Below are 6,000 nucleotides of genomic sequence, written 5' to 3' on the forward strand. Positions count from 1 at the left end.
GTCTGTGCTGAGCTCTGCCGCTGCCTGGGCCTCAGCAGTACTCTTAGTCTTGCCCCATGAGCACCACTGGGGAAAACAAGGCCAGCTCCACAGGGCCGGTCGCGGGGGGGGGGGGGGGGGGGGGGGGGGCGGAGGGGCGGGGAGGGGGTACCTGGGGCTGGAGCTGTGGCAGTGGGCACTTGACTGGGGTGGTGCTGGGTGCCTCCACTGTCTGCGAGGCACCGAGGTCAAGGGGGCTGGGTCTATTGGGGTTTACGTGCTGTGGAGCAAGACCCATGGAAAGGTGAAGGCAGTGATGTACAGAAGCCTGTGGTCGATTTCTTGATGCAGCTAGAGGATTACACGCCCATGATCCCAGATGCGGTGCCTAGTTACTACCTGCATGGTGCTGGCTCTGAGACCTTGGACCCAGGCATAATTCGGCTCATCTCCCTAGCTGCAGCTGCCCAGAAATCCATCTCAGATATTTCCAGTGATGCCCTACAGCACTGAAAAATGAAGGGCACAGCTTCCAGCAGTTCTGGAAGCAACAGCAAGGACTGCAAGCAGCACGCTAACCACAGAGGACTTGACCCCTACAGTCAGCGGAGTATGGCATCGATGTGAAGAGGCCTCACTATTTCACCTGAGCCACTGGACCTGAAGGCACTTGTTTGTCCCCTTGTCCCCACACCAGCCTGTTTCCATAAAAAATTTATTGTGACACGGAAAAAATAAAAACCCAATCCTGTTTAAAATTGCACCAAAAAGAATAAAATACCTAGAATAAACTTAACCAAGGAGGTGAAAGAGCTGTAATCTGAAAATTATAAAACATTGATGAAAGAAATTGAAGACAACTCAGGGAGTTTTTCATGAATCAAAAGTATGGAGATCAAAGTACACTTTGAGCTATAGAAATGTATGATGCCATCTTATTAATAAAATGGAATAATAAATGTATCATTGATACGAAGCCTGCATTAGTTTAGAAGCAGCGACTTGGTGTCCGGTCTGGAATTTCGAAGTCTGAACAATTTTTTGAGATCACTTAGCATGGCTGATTTTCTCATTTGTGTTATTAGAGATTTGGGCACTATGAGATTATTATTCAAATTAACCCAGAAAATAAGCCAAGAATTTGGTTCTTCAAACCCTTAGCCCAGTTCACTCTCTAGAATATTCCCTTTAATTCATAAAAGTCTGTAAAACATTATTTCTCTTCAGTGGGCGTGGTGATCACACACACATCTGAATAATGAAAACCAAGTTTTTACAAATAGGGTGATGTTATTTCTTGCTGTTTTTCAATATCTTCTGCTACATAAAACTGGTCTCCAATCTTCAAACTAATTTTTAATTTTCTTCCCTCGATTATTTGTGTTTTACTTTTTTTTTGGGGGGGGGAGGTCTTTTTTTCCTCCTGAAGGAAAAATTAGTATGAGATCAGTGATATAATATATACTTTTATACCTATGACTATTACCAGTTATTTATTGATTCTAGCTGAGATTTAGAGCACATATAGAATAAAAGTAATATGAATAAAAATAATTATAATAAGTTACAACTGTGCAGTGACCCTTGAACAACACAGGGCTTAGGAGCACCAACACCCCTATGCAGTCAAAAATCCACATATAACTTTTGACTCCCCCAAAACTTAACTGCTAATAGCCTACTATTGACCAGAAGCCTTACTGATAACATAAACATTTGATTAACATATATTTTATGTGTTATATGTATTATATACTGTATTCTTACAATAAAATAAGTTAGAGAAAATAAAATGTTATTAAGAAAATCATAAGGAAGATGGGGCACCTAGGTGGTTCAGTCAATTAAGACTTGATTTTAGCTCAGGTCATGCTCTCACAGTTTTTGAGTTCGAGTCCCACACTGGACTCTGCACTGACAGTGGGGAGCCTACTTGGGATCCTCTCTCTTCCTCTTTCACTCTGCCTCTCCTCCCTTACTCTTCCTCTTTCAAAAATAAATAAATAAACTTAAAAAAAAGAAAATTAAAGGAAGATAAAAATATATTTATAGTACTATACTGTATTTGTCGAAAAAAATCTGTGTATAAGTGGACCTGGCTGTTCAAACCTGCGTTCAAGTGTCAACCTTATGTAGAATTTTTACCTCTTACAAAGCACTCTGATGAATTGCATCACGTCTAATTCTCATAGCAGCTATGTAGTTAGAATTTATTGCTTGCATTTTATCAATCAGGGAAGTAAAGCTTGAAGAATGCTTTACTCAGCACAGATCTCACACTTAACTAATGGCAGTGATGAGACACCAGATCTCTGACTAAAGACTGAGCACTTTCTAGGACACCCCATCACCGATTTTTCAGTATCTTAGTATGTGTACACCCTTCTTTCTCACATACACAAGTCTCCTATGCAGTTTGGACTCACACACGTGAATTTAGTTGTCAAGACACAGAATAGTGCAGAGAACTGAACTAACTATATTGTAATCATATAAATGCAGCCCAATCCTCCTCTCCAAGCAACATCAATATTAGCCACCACATAATCTATATCCTGTTAATTCCAACATGACTTGGTCACTGCAGACAGCACTGAAATACAGTGACTGTAACCATATTCTATTAACTACAAATGGTTAATGATCCAAACTCCTTACTCTACTGTCCTAAGGGTTCTCCAGAGATCCATTTCCTTCCACAAACCATGGCCTTGCCTTCAGATACTGAGACCAATTATTTTTTTTTATTTTCTCTAATGTAGCATAACTCTGTCTTTTGACTACAAGTTTTAATTTAGGAAACAACTAGAATTCATTTGGCATTCAGTCTGATGATGAAAGTTCATGACCAAATACAATCATATGTTCTTAATTTCATGTTGTCACTAAAAACAAACAAACAAAAAATAATAAAGTAAATAAATACATAAATAAATAAAAATCTTCTCAGATGTATCCCATAAAATCCACAAAGAATAACTGAAATAATTTAAGAGCTCTCTTGACCAACTTCCCTTAAAACATTTGCTAGCCAGTCATTAATAAAGGTCTTGGTAAAAATTCAGAACATTCTATTGAATTGCATTTTTTCTTTCATTTACTAATTTTAAGATGTTTAATGTCATCATTATTTGGGAAGACAAAACTCTGCCTCTGGCCTGATATTAAATCAAGCACAATGTAAAAATGTCCTCTAAAAACAAAGCCAATTTCCCAAATATGAAAGTCCACAAAAAGAGTGTTTTTGTTTAAAACATATTTTTCTTGGTACTGCACTGACACAAACATAAAAGTACTTCAAGAAATTTTCTGAGTAATTCCAATTTTTGGCTAGTTTTGTCTTTGATGCCAGTTTCTTTAATTACTTTAAAGGTCTTGTAAATCGTTTCAACCAGAAGATGGTGTCAGGAATCCCCTAAATTCCCTTTGAGATTGAGGGTGATTAGAAAAGTAGAATGGGGGCGCCTGGGTGGCGCAGTCGGTTGGGCGTCCAACTTCAGCCAGGTCACGATCTCGCGGTCCGTGAGTTCGAGCCCCGCGTCAGGCTCTGGGCTGATGGCTCAGAGCCTGGAGCCTGTTTCCGATTCTGTGTCTCCCTCTCTCTCTGCCCCTCCCCCGTTCATGCTCTCTCTCTGTCCCAAACATAAATAAATGTTGAAAAAAAAAAATTTCTTAAAAGAAAAGTAGAATGAACAATGAGAATCAACGCAGAAACTTCAAATGGAAAAAGAAGGTCTTTCCTCTTTAAACCACATTGATGGGCTGTGGAAGCCTTCATCCTGCTCCAGTTGGATGCTATCTCCCTCAACTTCATTAGGAGACATGACACGAAGAAGTTTCCTAGGGTTTGAAGTATAGATAGGAAAAATAACCTGCATTTTCAGTTTCTGGAAGAGACATCATAACACATTTCTCCCCAGCAATGGTCAGCATTGATCAAACCAGTAACAGCAATGAAGGAAATACATAGAGACTAGGCTTATTTCGTCAGAGGCAAGCCTTCTCAACACATATGTATCATTGTCAAAAAAATGTGAGGGGTAGAAGCTTCACCTACTGCAGAGAGAGCTGTTTCATCACTAGAGACAATGGGTCCTCATTATCATCATTAATCATCATCATCATCATTGTTTTGTCTTCAGGACTAACGTTTGCTGGACATGTGCTATATTCTAGGCAGTGTTCTGAGTACATACACTAATTCATTTAATTGTCACAACATTTACATGAGGTACACAATATATTATTTCCATATCACAGAAGGGGAAGTGAGAGGTGAAAGAAGGAAATTAACATGCAGAGGTTTCCATAGATTGTAATTAGTTGCATTCAGCACTCAAGATATGCCATCTGACTTGAGAGTTTACCTCTTGATAACTAAAATCTATTGTCTCCCTGTAATGGCTCTGGAATCAGACAGAAGTGGGTTACATTATTAAATTCATCTTTCACTCGTTTGGAGACTATGGTCAAGTAACAAACATACTAAGTCCCATTTTCGTCCTCCGGAAAGTGAGCAAATGATAATAGCTATTTCACAAAGATGTGAACTTTAAACAAAAGAATGATGAAAATGCTTCTGGAAGTGAGACTTATCCTTAAGATACCAAAATAATACTTTAGTAATTAGTGTTATGTGTGTGCATGTGTATACAGGGATGTGTGTGTGTGTGTGTGTGTGTGTGTGTGTGTGTGAATGTGACAAGAAGTATTAATCAAATTTGATGTTTCCTCAGAGAGTAATTTAGCACTCTGAAAATCTTGCTGATTAATCAGCGGTCAAGAAGACTTTTAATCTAAGTGCTTAATTAATTTAGCTAATGGCATAAACAATACCAGAGGACATAAGAAGTGAGGCAGCTCAGATTTTTGGTGCTCTTCATTCTGCTGCATTTCTCCTTTTTGGTCTTGCTTCTCATTCCTTATTCTCCCACATTCTTTTTATTCTACTTTTATTGTAAGGAAGAAGAAGATTTGTCAGAGTTGGAATCTGAGAAGCAATGGACAAGTCAAGTGCATTCCCCACCCCATCTCTATACACACACTTAAAGCCCTGAGGTAATAACCCTGAAACATTTGCAGAGATGTTATAATAAAGGAGCTTGAGGAATCCTCCTGCCTTGTACGACATACAAGACTCCTTGATTCTCTATCACATCATATTATTCTGCAATATCTGCTTCACACTATCAATTTGACAACGATTCAAAAGCCAATCACATCTATAATGTCATGTTATCACCAAAACCTGCTCAATGGCTCGAACTCAGGACAACAAGTTCAGGCAAGGGTTATTAAATTCACTAGAACAACATAAATGGGAAAAGGGTGGGTAGATATTCAACTTTAGCATTTTCCATTCAACCCATCAGTGACTCTGGGAATGTTACATGTATTTTGCTTTTCTGAGAGTATTCTTAGATATCTGGAGTTCCTCCGGGTACAAGAATGAGTAGTGACTCTAAGGCTATGCGTCTTGCCTTTTCGACGTTTTGACAATCATGTAAATTATTCCAATGGTACAAGTTGGAAGTTCCTAAAATATGAGATTAATAGGGAATAAATGGGATTTCCCCAAAAAATTCTCCGTGAGAAAATTTCTAATTTTAGCATTGCTTTTCCTGAAATACTTCCCACCCACTGCCCCTTTTCTAAAGGTTTGTTCTGTCAAATATTTTTTTTAGTTAAATCTATTTTGTGGTTATAGGTTTACTAGCAAATATGTCATTTAAAGCCAATTATGTATTCTGTATGTATTTACTCCCACAATCAATACGATTGGTAGCAAAAGGGCTAGGTGGATCTATTGAGGTTCTTCTGGGTTTCAGGCTAGTTCCTAAAGGTAATTTTTTTAGTCTAACTCTAATATACAAATTTGCCAGAAGGACATTTCTTTATAAGCTTATTTATCCTGAATAATTATGTAGCATAAGAAAATATCAGCCTACCAAATCAATGTAAAACTTATCAAATCAAAGAGGTACTGGTGAAAGAATTTTTAGAAATATGTTTTCTTAATCA

General features: G+C 38.2%; 1 pseudogene; it reads left to right on the plus strand.

The window, feature by feature from the left end:
• The window catches only part of LOC109271046 (transcription initiation factor TFIID subunit 10-like), a 33,025-nt pseudogene extending 32,396 nt beyond the window's left edge, over positions 1-629 (plus strand).
• Positions 630-6,000: the final 5,371 nt, after the last annotated feature.

The sequence above is a fragment of the Panthera pardus genome, unplaced genomic scaffold (assembly GCF_024362965.1).
Source record: "Panthera pardus isolate Hobbes unplaced genomic scaffold, ASM2436296v1 HiC_scaffold_12, whole genome shotgun sequence".
In the NCBI taxonomy this organism is placed as follows: Eukaryota; Metazoa; Chordata; class Mammalia; order Carnivora; family Felidae; genus Panthera; species Panthera pardus.